The 20,925-nt window shown below is 37.9% G+C and overlaps 1 non-coding gene and 1 pseudogene across 1 annotated transcript; one reads left to right on the forward strand and one right to left on the reverse strand.

Moving 5' to 3' along the window:
* Positions 1-20,925, reverse strand: part of LOC142348566 (dynein axonemal heavy chain 7-like) — a 460,211-nt pseudogene that overhangs the window by 373,119 nt on the left and 66,167 nt on the right.
* Positions 5,739-5,855, forward strand: LOC142348857 (U5 spliceosomal RNA). The gene has a single exon (XR_012760786.1). It is a non-coding gene; the product is annotated as a U5 spliceosomal RNA (small nuclear RNA).

A 20,925-nucleotide genomic window follows, 5' to 3' on the forward strand; every position in this document is an offset into this window, starting at 1 on the left:
GTAGCGCAAGGGACTAGACCTATGAGTGTGAAGCAAGGAGGCATAGATTCAAGCCCGAGTAGGGGCGGAAAAGGATGCATAATGTACTGGGGTGAAAAAAATGAGATTTAGCTGTCTTTCTCTTCAGTTCTTCATTTCTTTCCATTTATTAGTTTTTTATATCTTTCTTTCCTTTTTTCTTTATTCCGTCATTCGTTCTGTATTTCATTCTCTCCCCCTCATCTAACTATCTATAATAATAAATGTAAGTCGCACTTGAGCGTAATGCTTATTAGCGCTCCTATCTTCTCATGCTTTAACGATCCTTAAACATGCAGTCTACACCAAAATGCTTGCCATTCTCCTCTGCACATATTTTTCGGCTTGTTAACAAGGCAGCTCAGCAAAAACAATCGCGACAAGAAGCCAATGTCCAAAAACTTGCGAATAGTCAGTTCAAAAGGCTAAAAAATAGGCGTCTGTAGCGCAACGGATTAGACCTATTACTGTGAGGCGAGGGGTCACAGGTTTAAGCCCGAGTAGTGGCGGAAAAGGATGCATAATGTACTGGGGTAAAAAATTTGAGATTTAGCTGTCTTTTTCTTCCGCACTTCTTTTTTTTCTGTCATTAATTTTTATCTTCTTTTCGTTCTTTCTTTATTCCCTTTTTCTTTTGGCATTTCATTCTCTCCCTCTCTGTTTTTTGTTATATTAAACGTAATTTCTACATGAGCGCTCCTATATTTTCAAATTTTGATGATCCTCAAACATGCATGCTCCAAAAGCATGTGCAATATTATACAGTGACTTACTATGTAAGAACACGTGTTCTTTAACGCGGTTGCATTACGTACTGAGGGCGCACAAATGGAAAAAATCCCAAAGTTTTAAGCAGGTGAACCTGAGTGATGGCCGTTCGCTTATAAAATTCGAATGGGAAGCCCAAATTGGTCTCATTTTTAATAGCCGCTGTCAGATTCTCAACGGCTATTATTCAAGCCCTCTCCGTTTTTTAAAAGTTTGCTCCACCTTTTGATCACGATTTTCGGTTTACATAATTCAGGATTTTCACGTTTGACTTCTGACTTACTTCACTCATTGTTTCAACTGAATTCATTTTAAAGTCTTTGACGCATCCAATTACGCAATATGGTGATTACTGTCAAAATCAAAAAGAAATCAAAATCAAAAGAGACGGGATAAACCAATGAGGCGCGGTCATTAAGCCATTGAGAATTAGGTTAAGCAAGTTCATTAGTGTTTGCTAGCTGAGATTGGTATTGAGCTTATTAGCTTTCAATTCAGAAGCTGAATTGAGTATAGTTTTAGAATCTAATTGAAATTGCGCGCCAAATTAGAACATTTTTTTGACAATGAAAAAAAAAACAGAAGAAAATTCGGTCAATTTATATCTTCCTTATTTTCATTTTCGGTTTCAATCCTCATATGCATCAATGGCGTATACTTTCAGTCAAACTTCCGGCTTTGTTTCATTTTACAGCTGGCTCATTGTCCATGTTTTCTTTGAGTCCACCCTATGTTACACGTTTGGCAAAGAGTGTAAAGAGTGTGGAGAAAATAATTTAATGACAGTGTAATCTCTTATATTAAATGTAAGTCGCACTGGAGCGCAATGGTTAACAGCGCTCCTATCTTCACAAGTTTTTGCAATCCTCAAACATGCACATGTTTTTGCGCTTGTTTTTGCGCCTGTTTTTGCGCTTGTTAATAATGCAGCTTAGCAAAAACAACCGAGACAAGAAGCCGAGTACAAAAAACTTGCGTATATATTCAGTTCAATAGGCAAAAGAAACAGGCGTCTGTAGCGCAAGGTATTACACCTATGGCTGTGAAGTGAGGGGGCTTGGATTGAAGCCCGCGTAGGGGTGAAAAAAATTGTAAAAATATACTGGGTTAAAAAGAGAATTCAGACTTAACTGTCTTATTCTTCTGTCCTTCCTTTCGTGCTTTCTTTATTTTCTCATTTTTCCTGCATTTCGTTTTCTCCCTGTCATCTATTTATCTATTATATTAGATGTATGCTGTACTTGAGCGCAATGCTTAACAGTGCACCGATATTTTTATGCTTTAACGATCCTTAAACACGCATCTACACCACCACTATATTGCATAGGTTATTTACGCCATCCAACAACAGGCGCAATATTATGTTTTACAGTGACTTGCTACGCAAGAACACGTGCTCTTTAACGGGGTTGCATTACGTACTGATGGATCACAAATGGAAAAAATACCATATTTCTCAGCAGGTGAAGCTGAGTGATGGCCGTTTGCTACTAAGACCCAAATGAAAAGCCCAAATTGATCTCATTTTTTAATAGCCACTGTCTACTATTCAACGGCTATTTTTTAGGCCTTATCCTTTTTCCTTTACCCTTTGATCACATTTTCCGTTTTTTATAAGTCAGGACTTTCACTTGTGAATTCTGTCTTCCTTCACTCACTGTTTCAACTGAATGGATTTGAATGTCTTTCACAAACTCAATTACGCGATGTGGTGATTACTGTCAAAATCTAAAAATTTAAAAAAGAATAAAAAAAGGCGGGATAAGCCGATGAAGCCCGGTCATTAAGCCATTGAGAATTAGGTTATCGAAGTTCATTAGTGTTTACTAGCTGACATTGGTATTAAGCTTATTAGCTTTCATTTCAGAAGCTGAATTAAGTATAGTTTCAGAATCTAATTGGAATTTCGAGCCAAATTAGAACCTTTTATGACAATGAAAAAAAAACAGAAGAAAATTTGGTGAATTTATCTCTTCTTTTTTTGTTTTTTTTTTGTTTTAATCCAGATGTTCATCAAGGGCGTCAGCGGCGCATAGTTTCCGGCAATCCCCCGGCTATGTTTCATATTACAGCTTACTCATTGCCATACAGGAAATGATAACATCCTTTGAATGCTCGTATTATACCGTATGCCCATGGCTTTTTTTGTACTTTTCCTTTGTTTTTGAACTTTTCAGAACAGGCTTCTTTGCGCTGCTTTGATCAATTACCCATGCTTTTTAAATGGTTGATGAGATCAGATCCTTGAATGTTTGGTACGGCAGTTCCTACTTAACAAATAAAACATTTCTTAAAGGATTTATAATTTTTCTCCTTTATGGGTTTCGTTTTTTCTCCGATTTTATGTTTTAAGTCCATGATTTAAAGCTTTTGCTTCAGATAGTAGCATTTTGCTTAAGTCTACAGTTTTTTCCTCGACCCATTTTTCGTCTGATCCATTCGACTTCAAATTAAGAAGTCTTCCATTTAAGAAGTGACCCATTTGTCTCAGAAAAAGGATAAAGAGGTAGTGCACAATGGAGATTAAGTTCTGTTAGAGCCATTCAGTTCACTGTTCTCCAAGTATACTATTCACAGACACTATTGTGGAGACATACTTATGGTGCAAAGGGCGGTTCTTAGAAATTGATTCCACACCATCACCCACCACCCCCACATCGGTCCCTCCAATACACTGTTGCGCCATCCCCGACCCTTGGGGTACAGCCCCTGCAGCACTCACCTCACTCCCTTTTAATAAAGCCAAACTGAACCTCACTAAACCAGGGCTACTGACGAAGCCAACCGCTCGCCGGTCGCTTGAGAGGAATTTGCTGGACCTTAGTCGGATTTTTTTTAAAATTTAGTGGCTTTATTCAGTCTCTTAGCACGCGTAGTATCAATTGTTATTGAAAATCGTATTGTTTGTTATGGTTCTGACGACGATGATTTTCAGAGAAAGGTTTTCATTTTTGTTTGCTTTTGCGTGTCTACGTTTCTGTAGTTACTTGACTCAAAATATGATGTTACTTATGTTGAGTTTGTTGGTTAATGCTTTTCCGTGTGTTATAATTGGAGAGTTGTCCTGCTGTTGTTTTTACCTCTTCAATATTTCGCGTTACCTTGGTTCACAGTTTAGTCAATATTTTGCCGGAAAACTTTTCGGCTGCTCTATGCTATTTTCAACTTTTTATAATTCTCCCGGAATTTTTTAGACAGCAGTTGTTCAGCAACGCTACCTTTAATGAACATAGTCAGTATCGAAAAACGAAATCACAATAGAAACGAGATAACCCGTGATGAACCGTTTTAGATGCTCTGTATTTGAACTTTTTTTTTAGTCTGCTGGGTTCTTATTAGTCTTAGTTACCAGGTATTCCATTAACTGTTTTTGATGCCAATCTCTGTATATGCTCATTGAGAGACAAGTATAATAGTTACCTTGGTTTAATAACATGCGTAACTACGAAATACAATCAAAATGACTCGCACTTTGAAGATGTTTTTTGTACCAATCAATTTAAGTTATGTTCCGTTTTTTCAACCATACAACCGGGGTTTTGGGTTGCTGTTTTCCGTCAATCTGCCGGGTACAGTTTGTCTTTAATTAGTTTTAAAATAAATATTAGAACATTAAATTAAAACTTTTTTAACATGAAAAAACGGCAATATGACGGCTATGTTGGTATTTTTGCGTTCAAGTGAATTCTGATGGCGACAATTATTTGTTCTTTTGGTCAAGATACTCAATTGAACAGGCTGCATCAGAGTTTTTTTTAATAAGGAAGATTATTATTGAGTCACTTTGTCGAAACAAACACGGTTTGAGCACTCTGTTTCGTGGACTCTTTTGTCAGATCATCAATTGTTTGAACATCTTTGAATTTTTAATCAGTAGTGGAACTATAACTGAGCTTCAATTGTCTGCGAAATGCGACGGCAGAATTCATAACACTTTTCAGCTGCGATATTCTGTCTTCTACGCGAGTACAGTATCGATTGACGATATGTCCAGCTGGGGCGAGGATGCTAACTTGGGATGAGGCTTTGAACTCTCTCTCGAGAGTGACTCCAACCAGCCAACAGATGACTTCCATGATGCCATGGACGACGTTGGTGATGGTAGGTAATGTAGGATGGTGAGCTTTGTCGTCCTTTTATCTACTAGGCTTAGTGGGTAAATTCACTGTTTTCACCCCTATATGCCATATAACTATGTGCTATTTTATCGCAAAGATTGGCTTTGTAATGGCGAGGGGGTGGCCTAAAAGATCCTAGTAAGACTTTTGACAGCCAAACTAGGTACCTAGGATCTCTAGTGCCAAAAGGAAGTTTTACGTCATTTGTTTGGTTCCGAAACACATAGCTCAACACGGTGAATTCCAGAATTATTGAACTAATTTTCAAATTGAGGGGTAATTTATCAAGTACTCAATTAGAAATGCACCGCAATCAAGAAGTTCGTTCACATGAAGTTATTTGTTATGATGAGTGCATGAAATTTATACGGGTCCACAGGGGTATACAATAACATGAGTTACAGGACTTGACGTAATCTCTGGGGAGTGCTTCAACGAGCATTCTGTTTATATATTGTATTTGAGCCTTTTCCTTTTGTTATCGTTAAATAAAATAGAACAAGCTGGCGCGAGTCTGTATCTATTATATAATGGATTTGAATTTTATTGGTTTTGAGTTGTATTGGATAAAAGAGCTGGTCTGTACACAAGTCCAGCGCTATCAAGTCATATTGTGTTCTTGTTCAAGTAATTTATTCTATTCAGGGGCACAAAATGGGGCTAAACTGAAGGTTTTGAGTAATTTTTAAAGTCCCGGCTCTGCCGGTTTCTGAAAGGTGAAGATGGGGAAGCTGGTGTTCATAAAATGCCTCAGTTTTGGAGAAGCTGAAAATTGTCCGGGCTTTCTGACTTAGCTATCAACAAATTCGAAATGGAGGCACAGATTGAAATTATACCTCTGGTCTCCCCGCATTTACTCGTGAAAAACTTTCGCCTTTTACTAAAGTTTTCCGTGTGGGGGGACAACTTGAGATTATTCTCTTTTTCCAAGCCTGCTCCAAAGGAGCAGGTCGCTCAATTTTGCATCTCTCAGCAATAAATACTCTTGTTTAACTAAAGTTGGATTTGTGGAGTTTCTGTACTTTGTGGTAAATTACATCCCACCCAGGTCGAGGTGGCCAGACCGAAGTGACGCCTGATCAGACGAGTTTCGAGCGCACACATGTTCCCGGTGCGCTCGAATTACATGGTCTGGAAAAGGCTTCGAGCGCACTTTTGTCTGGACAATGGTCTGGAACTTGTCTGATCAGAGGTCACTTTGGTCTGGGACGGTCTGATCAGAGGCAGTTTCAAGCGCACACTAGTCTGATCAGAGGCCGATTCGAGCGCACACTAGTCTGAGCAGAGACCAATTCGAGCGAAATTTTTTTTCAATTTTTTTTGTTTTCTTACTGACTTTTGTTGTCTCGGGTAAGAGTCAACAATAAAACAGCATTCTGATCGGAACTTCATCTTAAAATCTGATGGGTTTGATCAGAACCAAGGGGTCCAGCTGATAACAACTGCCGGTACCCTCAAGAAAAGATTTTGTATCAAAGTAGATCAGGACGTTTTTATGCAGAGCTGTCTAAGTTCATTTTTTCAGTTAAAAGCTTAAAAAAATGGCATACTCAGTAATTTTGTTTGGTCATTTTTTTTTCAATTTACTTCATTAACAATACTTTCAGGATTGGTTTTTTGTTAGTTGAATAAAAGATTGATAAAATGATAGATGAAATGAATATATTATAACGATATTGAGAGATTTGTTCATGTTCAAAATCATTCTCTGATCAGACTATTTCGAGCGCACTTTTGTCTGATCAGAGGTGATTTCGACCGCACTTTAGTCTGGGACAATATTTTGAGCGCACTTTAGTCTGGACAATGGTCTGGAACTCGTCTGGACAATGGTCTGGAACTTGTCTAATCAGGATTCACTTCGGTCTGGAACTCGTCTGATCAGAGGCGGCTTCGAGCGCACTTCGAGCAAATAATGATCTTCGAGCGCATACTCGTCTGATCAGAGGTCACTTCGGTCTGGGACGGTCTGATCAGAGGTCCCACTTGTCTGGGACGGTCTGATCAGAGGCGATTTCGAGCGCGACCTCAACCTGGGCTTTACTCCAACTTCGGTTGAGAGTATTTCATACGGCGCTAGTCGGTAATGTTTCGTTTAAAAAATTATGGCTAGAAAAGGACGAATAATTGAACTATCTATAACTTGTATGCTTTTTTCAACTCAAGAGGCTCCATTTTTTGTATCATCAGTTTTCAAATTTTTTGAGCAGCTAAAAATTTTGAAGTGAGTATTTTTTCAGCAACAGTGCGAACAAGAAGTAAAACCCGCATCCTCGAGTGCAAGCTTTCAGAAGCAACGAGTGCAAGCTTTCAGCAGCCTACCCGCATCCTCTAACCAAGTGAGAAGGCGCGGCCATAATCACAAGAATCGGAACCAAAACGACTGGAGGAACTTTGGACCTAATGTCTTCTACAGTCGCCCAGCTGTGGGAACTCCTGGACAGAGTAACAGAAAAAACAGTGGCGGTGAAAACAGTGGAGTCGGATTGGGTGGAAGCGGAGTAAGTAACGGATCGACTGATGTGTTTGAGAATCTGTGCAGCATAAAAGGAATGCTGGCGGAAGCCATGGCGGAACAGAGGTCTCCAGAATTGCCATTTTTTTCGTGAAAAACTTTCGCCTTTTAGCAGCTCGTGTTTTAAAGCGCGTTTAAACCAAAGCGTGGTTTTAAACTTGTCTTATTACGTGTGAACCTTACAGCGTGAACTTTACAGTGTGAATACTATTCCAATACTCCAACGTAAAACGTTCGCTTGTTACTTTGAGTTTATATTTACATTTAATTAAATAAATAAACAGCTCCGATAGCACAGTAGGAACGCACCGCCACCCAAATTCAGAGTTAGTCTGATGGTAGCAAGCGCAGACCGGGGTAGGTTCGTTACCCCGGCTCTCCGGGAAAAGACTAAATGGATATTGCTTCCTTTTCCTTTAGTTTTACCCTTTCTTTAGTTTTTGTTTTACCCCGCTTCCCCCCGATTAACCCCGCTTACCCCCGACTTCATCGTATCACTGGCTGTTGTGTGCTACAACTTTTGCACGAAAATTTATAACGAAAAGAACAATTTACGAACAGAGCATATAACAAAGCCGCATTCATGACAGAAATAACCAACAAATTGCTCCTTTCAGGGTACGGTTTCGCCCCCCAAAGCAGGATCCTTTGCAGAAAAGGCTGCTTCAAAAGCCCAAATCAAGCCTCCAATTGTTCTGAAAGTTGAATTTATCATGCCTTTCACTCGCGAAATCTTTCTAAATAGAGAACAACAAGAACTTTTATTTCGAGAAACAGAAATGAAAATCAGGAAAAGTCTACCTGAAGCGGAAAAGAATAACATAACAGTATTGAAAACTATCATAGAGAAATCAGATGGGAAGAAGCTTCACGCAGTCCGGCTATTAGCACCTCCAACAATGAGACAATCAATATCAGAACGCAAGATGCGTGGAATAGATGTTAGGGGAAAGCACTTAAGTGCTTGGGGGCCAAGAGAAAACATACCTAACAGCTATCCACAGGAGACAACCCTACATCTCCGTAATATACCACACTTTCTACTCGATACTGCAATAAGTGATCAACTTGGGCGCCCTGATACGAGGTTATTAGCTCCAATCAAGAAACAACGATTCAAAAGTGAAGACGTTGGCTGCTATTTCACTGGCACAGCGCAAGCTAAAATTGTTGTCGAGTCAGCGCAACACCAGGAGATGTTGAAGGAATGGGCAAACACAAATTGTACTCGGGCATTCTCAATGGGCGAATTCGAATTTTTTGCAAATATTCCTAGCTTATTGGAATGCAACTTCTACAAAGAACGAGAAATGCCTTTTAAAGGACACCACGAAAATTACTGCAGAAGTAAGAGAGCGCATGAAAGAAAAAAAAGCACAAATGAGAAAAGATGAAAACCACAATGCTGCGAGCAGAACACAGAATGAAACGCAAGCCACGAAAGCATCCAGTCCTTCTCTACAAAGTAAAAAGCAGTTTAATCAGACAACCTTAAACGCGATAGAAAGCGATGAGACAGAAAAAGGGGGCAGTACTGTCGCCAGCAATACAGATCAAGCAGAGCAAACAAACTTCGAATCAATAGGAAAGATACGAAGAAGTGGTCGCACGAAAAACAAAATTAAAATCGCAACCACAACAGGGAGGCCTCCAATGTTATTAGAACTAGAAGAGATAGACACAAATGAAAATTAAGATTACGACTTGGAACTGTTGTGGCCTGCTTAAAGGCACAAAACTGCTAAGATTTTTAAATCAACATTTAGATTACTTCGTATCTTTTGTTTTCAAGAGGTAAAAACGGAGGTACTAAGCGAAGACATTTGTTCAATCTTGTATTTTTTGAATTATCACTTTATGCCCAGCACTGGCCGTAGTGGCGGACTGCTAACTTTTTGGAATGATAGGTTAACTTTTAAGCGCACAAGCAGTACTGACTTGTGCATTGTTACTACTTTTATTGATTTGATCCTATGTATTTTAAATACAAACATTAAAACTTCCGAATACACGAAAGCAAGTCAATTACTGAGTGATTCGATTGCAAACATAGAGAATGTCTTTGAGAAAAACATAATTCTTCTTGGAGACTTTAACGCGTTCTCAAATTTGAAAAGAGACCGCGATGGAAAAATCTGCGAGGGAACAGTGACCAAAGACATGCACATCCAGATCTTCAAAAGAATAAGCCCAATCCTTAGCATATTTTTGATGGACGACGTAGCCTTGAAATTTGGAGAAAACAGATTTACACATAAATGCAAAAAACAGGAACGCAGACAATAATTGATTATATTTTCTGAAACAACCTTGAAAGTTTTAGAGACGTCAATACCATAGCAACCGAGTTGAGTGATCACCACTGTGTGGAGGGAACTTTGCACATAGGAGACAATCTTGATGTAGGTTGTGGAGTGTGGGGGCTTAATAACAATATCCTGCTGAACAAAGATTACGCGTTTAGAGGTAAAAAGAGCAATAAACAGTTTGAATATTTCCACCAGTCCTGGTCTAGACGGCCTCACAGCTGAATTATATCTTTATCACAGGAAAACTTTTTCTACTATTCTGTGTCCTATTTTTCAGGCAATACTAGATGGCAAGGAATTTCCATTCGCCTTTTACAATGCCATTATCAAGCTATTACCGAAGCAAGAGGGGATAAAAGATGCTTCCGGTTTTCGACCAATAAGTCTTATCAATACGGATCAAAAAATCGTCTCACATCTGATTGCGAATCGGTTCAAGCAAGTGCTTGCACAAATCATTGAAAGTGATCAATATGCCTATCTTCCCAGCACAAATATCCATGTTGCCATCAATGATCTAAAAAGCGGTGTCGATTCTCTTATGGACAATGAATGTGTAGTAAGCATCGACTTTTCAAAAGCTTTCGACCGTGTTGACAGGGTGTACTTATTTCACATCTTACGAAAGATGAATTTCCCTGAAAATTTAGTGTGAACGCCTCTACTCAAAAACGCAAGCCCATATCAGTGTAAACGGGTACCTAACTAAAAGAATAAGGCTGAGAAGGGGCGTCAGGCAGGGGTGTCCGCTGTCAGCGCTCCTTTTCATTGTTGCCCTAGAGCCCCTGCTTGATATTTTGCGGAATCATCCTTGGTCAATATATGCAGTGTCCAGACGAGTAGTGGCATACGCTGATGATGTAACTGTTTTCCTGCACAAAATCGATATAGACAACTTGTTCGCAAAAATAAAATTTTTTGTCGTGGAACTCAGTTCAAAGTAAATCGCAATAAAAGCCAACTTCTATGAGCAGACGAAAGAGTAGGAACTACATCAAAAATCAAAATCTTGGGTTTATACCATGGCCTTACTTTGGAAGCTTACGAAGAAAATATTAAGTTACTGGAGAAAATTTTGAGCGATAGCGAGAAATTCTTCACTAAGTTCATGAGTTTGAGAGCGAAAACAATTGTTATGAATACTTTTTGTGTATCGCGCTTAATGAATATTGCAAGACACATTAAGGTACCAAGGACTTTAATTGAAAAATTTCAATCTCTAAGTTTGAAAGCACTTTGGGGCGAAGGGAAGAAAACGGAAGTCGCTCCTGCCATCTTCAACGTAAAGTTACCCACGGTAGAATTGGCTGGCCAAACTTAAGACTGAAAATTCTTGCAGCAAACAATTGATATTAAAAATTGTCTATTTGGGGAGGATGCCAATTGTAAATCAAATCTTCTTATAAAATGGCAAAATAGGAACCGGTCGATACGGCATCTTTTGAGCGAAGTGAAGAGCGCCCGGTTCTCCTTATTTCTACAAGGTCAGAATATTTGGATCAAACAGAACGCAAAAATTTTTCATGTGACACGCTTTTATAGACAGAGGAACGTTGAACAATTTCTCGATGAAATGTATAGGAACGATGGAAGCTGGGAAAAGCGTACTGCGAAAAGCTCCGATAAAATGGAACTAAGAAAACAGGATTTTGGTAAAATTACAAAATGGCTTTGGAGTCAAAATAAATTATCGGGCTTTGAGAAAAATATCTTTTTCAAATTACTATACAATTGCGTTCCGGAAAAAGAAGTTCTTTGGAATCGGGGTTTGAAAAGCAATCCTATATGTTCTTTTTGCGATTCCGCTTTCGAAAACCTGGAACACTTTTTTGACGATTGCCCTGTACTGCAACCATTTTTATACAGGCTTGGCGTTGAAAAACTGAGTGACCTCTTTACCGAGCTTTCAACAAAGAAAGTTAAAGCCGCAGGAATTGTTCTATATGACTCCTGGACGTGTGAAGTTGACGAAACTGTATTCAAACTTAATTTACTAATGAGTGATTTTAAATAACTTTTTTTTAATCGGACGATTGTAGATCAATTCCATAGAAATTGAATTGTTTGCATACTAAAGTTTTCCGTGTGGGGGGACAACTTGAGATTATTCTCTTTTTCCAAGCCTGCTCCAAAGGAGAAGGTGAAACAATTTTTAATCTGTAAGTAATAACTACTCCTATTGTTTAACTAAAGTTGGATTTGTGGAGTTTCTGTGTACTTTGTGGGAAATTACATCCCATTAATCCAACTTCGGTTGAGAGTATTTCATGTGGCGCTAATGTTTCGTTTAAAAAGTTATGGCTCGAAAAGGACGAAAACTTGAACTGTCTATAACTTGTACGCTTTCTCAACCCAAGAGGCTCCAGTTTTTGTATCATCAGTTTTCAAATTTTTTGAGCGGCTAAAAATTTTGAAGTGAGTATTTTTTCAGCAACAGTTCAAAACATGAAGCGAAACAGAGTACAAGCTTTCAGAAGCCTACCCGCATCCTCTAACCAATTGAGAAGACGCCACAATCACAAGAATCGGAACCAAAACGACTGGAGGAACTTTGGACCTAATGTCTTCTACAGTCGCCCAGCTGTGGGAACTCCTGGACAGAGTAACAGAAAAAACAGTGGCGGGGAAAACAGTGGAGTCAGATTGGGTGGAAGCGGAGGAAGTAACGGATCGACGGATGTGTTTGAGAATCTGTGCAGCATAAAAGGAATGCTTGCGGAATCCATGGCGGAACAGAGGCCTCCAGAATTGCCATCACGAAGTTCAGGATCCTCAAATGGTTGGTGTTTTTAACCCGGATCGAAGTTTTTCGGGTAAATTTTTGTAAGAAATGCGGTGAATGCGGTGAATTTGTGTAAGAAATGCGGTGATTGCAGAGAATGCGGTGAAAATAAATATTTCACCGCATTTCTTAGAAAAATTCACGGCAAAACTCATCGCATTTCTTACAAATATTCACCGCATCGACTTTTGTGGCAAACTAATGTAGGAAGTGCGGTGAAGCGGTGAATGCGGTGAAAAAAATAATTCAACACATTTCACCACATTTCTTACAAATATTCACCGCAAAATTCACCGCATTTCTTACAAAAATTCGCCGCATATGATCTCCAAAATTTACTCAATCTGATTTAAATTCACAAGAAGTTTCAAAGATGTAAGAAACAGTGGGCGCAGTGGATTAAGCTGTTGAAGGCTTGCAGGAGGCGAGAGAATGTTGGGACGATTCTTTTTTTTAAGAATACTGAGAACGCGGCGAAAATAAATATTTCACCGCGAATCACCGCATTCACCGCATTCACCGCAATCACCGCAAAAAGATGTAAGAAATACGCGGTGAAAATTGTTTATTTTCACCGCATTTCACCGCATTTCTTACGAAAATTCCCCGCCAAAACTCGGCCCGGGAAGGAATTTTTTAAATTTTCCTTCGTGTTTGATTCCCAATTTTGGGAAACTACCCGAAGTTCCGTAAAGCGTATTTTTGCTTTCGATAGCATCATTGTTGTTTGTTAACAGGTGTTAGTTTTAATTGCTCTCAAACGACATTTGTAGCAATTATACGGGTCCTGTTGGTTTTTTTATGCAATTTTTCGCTTGACCGATTTTTCGTCTGACGCTATTGACTTTTCGTGATAAAAATGGGTCAAACAGGTAGCTCCCTGCGGCCATTAATTTTCATTAGAGGCCCTTGGCCGCGTTTAGGAGTTCTTCAAGTGCTTAGTGTGATAAATATACTGGGAAGGCCATATCATACGGTTAAAAGCACAATTTTTAGGAGTGTTTGAGCCCAATGTCTTATATTAAATGTAAGTCGCACTGGAGCGCAATGGTTAACAGCGCTCCTATCTTCACATGTTTTTGCTATCTTAAACATGCAGCTTACAACCACCAGCCTTAGGATCCTGTTATGCACATATTTTATGCTTATTAACAATGCAGCTTAGCAAAAACATCCAAGACAAGAAGCCACTGACCAAAAATTTGCGTATATAGTCAATTCAATAGGCAAAGAAACAAGCGTCTGTAGTGCAAGGGATTATAACTATGACTGTGAAACGAGGGGGCATGGATTGAAGCCCGAGTAGGGGTGGAAAAGGATGCATAATATACTGGGGTAAAAAAAAACAAGATTTAGCTGTCTTTTCTTCCATTCTTTTTTCATTCATTTTAGTAGTTTTTATCTTCCTTTCAAATGTCATAGGCACCAAGGGGGTCCACTGCGTTTGTTCTACGGCATTATACCGGCAATGTTGGTACTTTTGCGTTCACGTGAATTCTGATGGCGTCAATTATTTGCTTTCTTGGTCTAGATACTCAATTGAGCAGACTGCATTAGAGTTTGTGTAATACATCTTTGGTTGAGAGTATTTCTTAGTTGCTAGTCTGCTTTTTCTTCGTAAAAAAAATTGAAAGATTGAACTATCTATAAACTGTATGATTTCTCAAACCAAGAGGCTCCGTTTTTTGTTTCACGAGTTTTCCATTTTTTTGAGCAGCTAAAAATTTTGAAGTGAGCATTTTTTCAGCAACAGTGCGAACAAGAATCAGCAACATCAGCAGCCTACCCGAATCGTCTAACCAATTAAAAAAGCGCCACAATCACAAGAATTGCAACCAAAATGACTGGAGGAACCCTGGACCTAAGGTCTTCTAGAGTCGCCCTGCTGTGGGAACACCCGGACAGAGTAACAGATAGAACAGTGGCGGTGTAAAAAGTGGAGTCGGAGTGGGTGGACCAATTTTTCGTCTGACACTATTGGTTTTTGTAATAAAAAAAGGGATAAACAGGTGTCCCCCAGCGGGCATTAAATTTCATTAGAGGTCCTTGCCCGTGTTGAGGAGTCCTTCAAGTGCTTAAAATGATGACTATACTGAGATGGCCATAGTTTACGTTTAAAACGTCAATTTTTAGGAGTGTTTCAACTCTATATAAAATGTAAGCCTTACATTAAATGTAGCCCATCTCTTATATTAAATGTAAAACGCACTGGAGCGCAATGGTTAGCATTGCTCTTATCTTCACATAATTTTGAGATTCGTAAACATGCAGCTTAAAACCGCCAGGTGGAAGATCTTGATGTGCACATGTTTTTGTGCTTGATAACAATGCAGCTAGCCAAAGCAAGCGAGACAAGAAGACAGGAATCAAACAGTTGCACATGTAGTCAGTTCGATAGGCTAAATAAACAGGCGTCTGTAGCGCAAGAGATTAGACCTATGACTGTGAAGCGAGGGGTCATAGGTTTAAGCCCGAGTAGGGGCAGAAAAGGATTTATAATGTACGGGGGTAAAAAAATTTTGAGGTTTTGCTTTCCTTTTCTTACGTTCTTCATTTCTTTTCTTTCATTAGTTTTTTCTTCCTTTAGTTGTTTCTTTATTCCCTCATTCTTTCTGCATTTCCTTCTCTCCCTCTCATATATCTATCTATTATATTAAACGTAGGTCGTACTTGAGCGCAATGCTTAACAGCGCTCCTATATTGTCAAGCTTTGATGATCCTTAAACATGCGTCTACACCACCACTATATTGCATACGTTGTTTACGTCATCGAACAGCATGTGCAATATTTTTACAGTGATTCACTGTGAAAGAACACGTGCCCTTTAACGGGGTTGCATTACGTACTGAGGGGAAAAAGTCCACAATTTCAAGCAGGTGAACCTGAGTGGTGGCAGTTTGCTACTAAAACGCGAACAAAAAAGTGCCCAAATTGGTCTCTTTTTTAAATTGCCGCTGTTAGCCTCTCAACCGCTATTATTTAAGCCCTCTCTCTTTTCTAAATTCGCTCTACCTTTTGATCACGTTTTTTGTTATACATAAGTCAGGATTTTCACGTTTGACTTCTGAGTTACTTCTTCCACTGTTGCAATTGAATAGAATTAAAGTCTTTGGCACATTCAATTACGCAATATGGTTATTACTGTCAAAGTCAAAAAGTAATCAGAATCAAGAGAGTTGGGCTACACCGATGAAGCGTGGTCATTAAGTCATTGAGAATTAGGTTATCTAAGTTAATTAGTGTTTGCTAGCTGACATTGGTATCAGCCTATTAGCTTTCATTTAAGAGGCTCAATTAAGTATTTTTTAAGAATCTAATCGTAATTTTGCGCCAAATTTTAACATTTTTGACAATCAAAAAAGAAGAAAATTAGGTTATTTTACCTCTTCTTTGTTTTCTTTTTTTGTTCCAATCCAGATGTTTATCAAGGGCGTCAGCGGCGGATATTTTCCGGCATTTTTCCGGCAATGTTTCAATTTACAGCTTTTTGATTGTCCATACAGGCACTGATAACATCCTTTGAAGGCTCGTATTATACCGTATGCCCCTGGTTTTTTTTACTTTTCTTTTGTTTTTGAACTTTTCATAACAGGCTTTTTTGCGCTATTTTAGGTAATTAGCCCAGCTGACGATATGGCTGCGGAGATCAGATCCTTGAATGTTTGGTACGGCAGTTTCTACCTAACAAATAAAACATTTCTGAATGGATTTATATTTTTTCTCCTTCAAGGGTTTCTTTTTTTTTTCATCGACCGCTCTCTCTTTTCTCCGATTTTATGATTTAAGTCCATGATTTAAAGCTAAATTTGCGATTAGTTGCTTCTATTTGCTTTCAAGGTCTCCCATTTAGGAAACGACTCATTTGCCTCAGAAACGGGATAAAGAGGTAGCTCACAATAGAAATTAAGTTCTCCTAGAGCCCTTCAGCTCACTGGTCTCCAAGTATGCTATTCACAGAAACTGTTTTGGAAACATACTTATGGCGTAAAGAGCGATTCGTAGAAATTGATTCCACACCATCACCCACCGCCCCCCACATCGGTCCCCTAATCCACTGTTGCGCCACCCCCACCCTAAGGGCTACTGATGAAGCCAGGGCTACTGATGAAGCCAACCGCTCGCCGGTCGCCTGAGAGCAATTCGCCGAACAATAGTCGGTTTTTTTAAAAGTTTAGTGGCTTTATTCAGTCTCTTAGCAAGCGTAGTATCAATTTTTGTCCATAATCTTGTTTGTTATGGTTTTGACGAAAATAATTTTCAGGGAAAGGTTTACATTTTTGTTTGTTTTTTCGTTTCTGTAGTTACTTGAATCAAAAATTTGATGTTGCTCGAAGAATACTTATGTTTGGTTCGCTGGTTGATGCATTTCCGTGTGTTATAATTGAAGAGTTGTCCTGCTGTTGTTTTTACCTCGTCAATATTTCGCGTTAACTTGGTTCATAGTTTGGTCAACATTTTTCCTGAAAACTTTTCGACTGCTCTATGCTAGTTTTTTTTTTTAATTACACTCTGACACTCTTTTCCCATGTAATTAGGTGTGAAATACACATTACACCAAAATCCCCGCTAATCAGGAGATGGATTCAGTGTAAAACCTTGTCCCGGTCAATGCGACAAAAATTTACAATTAAAGATGTCCAAACCCAAGTTCAGTGATTCAGGGCTGAAACTGCCAATTCAAAACAACGAACAGAACAACCACTAACCAAAGTGTTTCCTGTCAAAAAATGTCGTGAGATTTAAATTTACTGCTTACTAACTGCTTTAACGTTAATAGCAATGATAGCAGTGAACTGTTGATCATTCTTCATTATTGTTTGAAACATTTTTCTTCTTCAGAAAAAAAACTAATACACTTCCGCAAAAAATGGACACCTGTAGCGATCTGTTTATCAAACACTCGGTTCCCTCTGTATATGACTGTCATATATATGAGCTGATAACATTAGTCTTGAAATTAAAAAACAATCAACCTTAACAAAACTTTTGCAAAGAATTAATCATAGAAAAAGTCAGTAGCAATACAAGGTCAAAATACAAATATTTCGGGTGAGCCATTTTGTAAAACCGAAATGGAGAGCCTCAGTTTGATTTTGTGGTTCGAATTCATACAATAAATTGAGACAATTTGAAGTTATTACGTCTGAAGCTGAATATGCCTATCGAGCAACTAGCTAACATTTGACAAAAACTGAAAGAATCCTATCTAGTCAACACTGTTGGATTTGATAAGTTTCATAGATGGCAACTATCAATCCAATATGAGAGGTAATTGCAAGTTATTCTTTTCTTTTTTGATCTATGATTGTTGTGTATGTGTTATTATATTACATTTAATAGAGTGAGCTATAAACAGAAGATTGACGCTTCTTCGCTTATCCCCGCTATTTATTGTTTGATTATTAAATAGAGAACTTCAATAATTTTTTCATAATTTATGGAATTTTTAAGGAACGACTTCCAAAATTACTTTTCCAATATTACAAAAAATATGATGTAAATTTTAAGTTCTGTCAAATTTGCGCGTACTTACTAGCACAATACGAGCATTTTTATCAATCTACAACTGCTCTGGTCAGCGCTCTGTTCATTCTTTGTTAGAATGTGCAGTCAAGGAAATTTTAAACTATTTTGGCAAAACTAGAGAAATAGGAAAAATTGGCAAATTAGAAAAATATCACAACTGCAATTAATTAACATATAGTAGCTGGTATTTTAATCTAAAAAAAAACCATTAAAAAATTTAATGATGTACAAATAAATTACAGGTAGAGGAGATTTCAAACAGAATCCCACTTCGGTCACTACTGAGACAAAACTTAATCTCTCTTTTCATACAGATATTTTCTCTTTCGCAGAACTTTACTTATTTGCAGACGACATGAAGTTATTGGTAGGAACTACTGCAAAATTCAAAACAGTTGAATCACAAAGAGCGCCAAGTTGCTGTATAGCAAATGGAGCTCACAGTTGAGAACTGTTTTCAAATTGTTTCAGCGGGACTTTTAAACGTCTCGAGCAAAATTTGGTGAAATTTTTTGTTGAAAAAGACCTTGAAGTGCACCTATCCAGAGAAGTATCATCAAAAATGCATAATAAAATTACTTCGAAGAAAAATTTCAGTTTTTTTCCCTTCTGAAAATTAAAATGGACATCAACACAATGTCAAAATTCAAATATTTCGGGTGAGCCATTTTGTAAAACCAAAATGGAGAGACTCATTTAGATTTGTGGTTCAAATTTATACAATAAATAGAGACAACTTGAAGTTATTACGTCCGAAGCTGAATATGCCTATCGAGCAACTAGCTAATATTTGCCATAAATTGAAAGATTGAAAGACTCCTATCTAGTAATCACTTTTGGATTTGATAAATTTCATAGACGGCAACTATCAATCCAATATGAGAGGTAATTGCAAGTTATTCTTTTCTTTTTTGATCTATGATTGTTCTGTATGTGTTATTATATTACCTTTAATAGGGTGAGCTATAAACAGAAGATTGACGCTTCTTCGCTTCCCCGCTATTTATTGGTTGATTATTAAATAGAGAACTTCAATATTTTTTTCATAATCTCCGGAATTTTTAAGGAACCACTTCCAAAGGAAATCTACTTTTCCAATATTACAAAAAATATGATGTAAATTTTAAGTTCTGACAAATTTGCGCGTACTTACTAGCACAATACGAGCATTTTTATCAATCTACAACTGCTCTGATCAGCGCTCTGTTCATTCTTTGGTAGAATGTGCAGTCAAGGAAATATTAAACTATTTTGGCAAAACTAGAGAAATAGGAAAAATTGGCAAATTAGAAAAATATCACAACTGCAAATATTTGCCATATAGTAGCTGGTATTTTAATCTAAAAAAAACAATAAAAAATTTAATGATGTACAAATAAAATACAGGTAGAGGAGATTTCAAACGGAATCCCACTTCGCTCGCTACTGAGACAAAAATTAATCTCTCTTTTCTTACAGATGTTTTCTCTTTTGCAGAACTTTACTTATTTGCAGACGACTTGAAGTTATTGGTAGGAACTACTGCGAAATTCAAAACAGTTGAAATACAAAGAGCGCCAAGTTACTGCATCTATCTAGATAAGTATCATAGAAAATGCATAAAAAAATTACTTCGAAGAAAAATTTCAGGTTTTTTTTTCTTTTCTGAAAATTAAAATGGCAACATTTTTCAAGGGCAACCAACCAGTAATGTCTTTGTGAGTACCAAATAAAAAACATAGCAAACCAGATTTGATTATGCTTAGTGGACATTAGTGTTTTACCAATCAGTGGGGCAAATATACAGATGAGAGCAAAAAAAATGTTTGAAGCGTCTCTTTTTACACCCATTGATGAAATAAATGAAAAAAATTATGGAAGTAAATGAGTCATGTGGCCATCTTACGTGATGCACCTATAACATGACAATCCCAACGCAAAAAGGGTTTTTAAAAAGTTCAAGAAAGAAGTTATTCCTGATCTTGATGCATGAAGAATTGTTTTTTGTCTGATAGCGAAATTTTTGAATTGCGACTCGGTCATCCTAGTTATATAGTTAACAAACAACACTTCATTTAACCACTAATTCAGCTCGTTGTACCAAAATGTCAGGGATTACTTTCTGCAGAGTTCTCATAGAGTAATATCTAACTGAAAACAGGTTGTTGAGATATGGAAGTAAACGTAACTTGAAACGCTCATGGAGTGTGCTCATATTAACCATAAGCAGGAGATCATGTGGCGATATCCTGTGGTTTTTGAGGTAAATTTTTTATACTATTTTCTCTGTAATTTAAAAATCAGCCTGCTTTTGATTTTACTGAGGCCAAATTTGGAAAAATTGATAACTAGACTGGAATTGAAATTGAACTGCGTCCCGGTAGCAAAGTTCGTAACTGAATAAGGGGTATCTACAACCCGAACGCATAACCGGCTGCCGTTGGACGAATCACTCTTGAACGACTCATGTGTAGCTTGCTCTGGAATTAGTAGACACAATTCATGACACATTCCTTGTCATCATGATCCGAAAAATGTGTTTAAACACATTTTTTGGATCATGATGACAAGGAAATTGTGTCTACTAATTCCAGAGCAAGCTACACATGAGTCGTTCAAGAGTGATTCGTCCAACGGCAGCCGGTTATGTGTACGAGTTGTAGATACCCCTTTTCAGTTTTACGAACTTTGCTACCGGACGCAGAAAAAAATTCAGAAATGCTCGATAAATAAAATGAGCACAATGGTTTTTATCTCATACGAAAGTGTTTCAAAAACTCAACTTTCTCATAACAAGCCCCTGTTACATGGCAAAAGTTTGTTCGGAGAAATGCAATGAAATTTGGAAATCAAGGTTGAGTAGGGTGACAGTAGTAAGGAAATCTGGATAAGAATGCTCTCAAATTGCA

Source organism: Convolutriloba macropyga, chromosome 10 (genome assembly GCF_964194025.1).
Source record: "Convolutriloba macropyga chromosome 10, txConMacr16.3, whole genome shotgun sequence".
NCBI classification, from domain to species: domain Eukaryota; kingdom Metazoa; phylum Xenacoelomorpha; order Acoela; family Convolutidae; genus Convolutriloba; species Convolutriloba macropyga.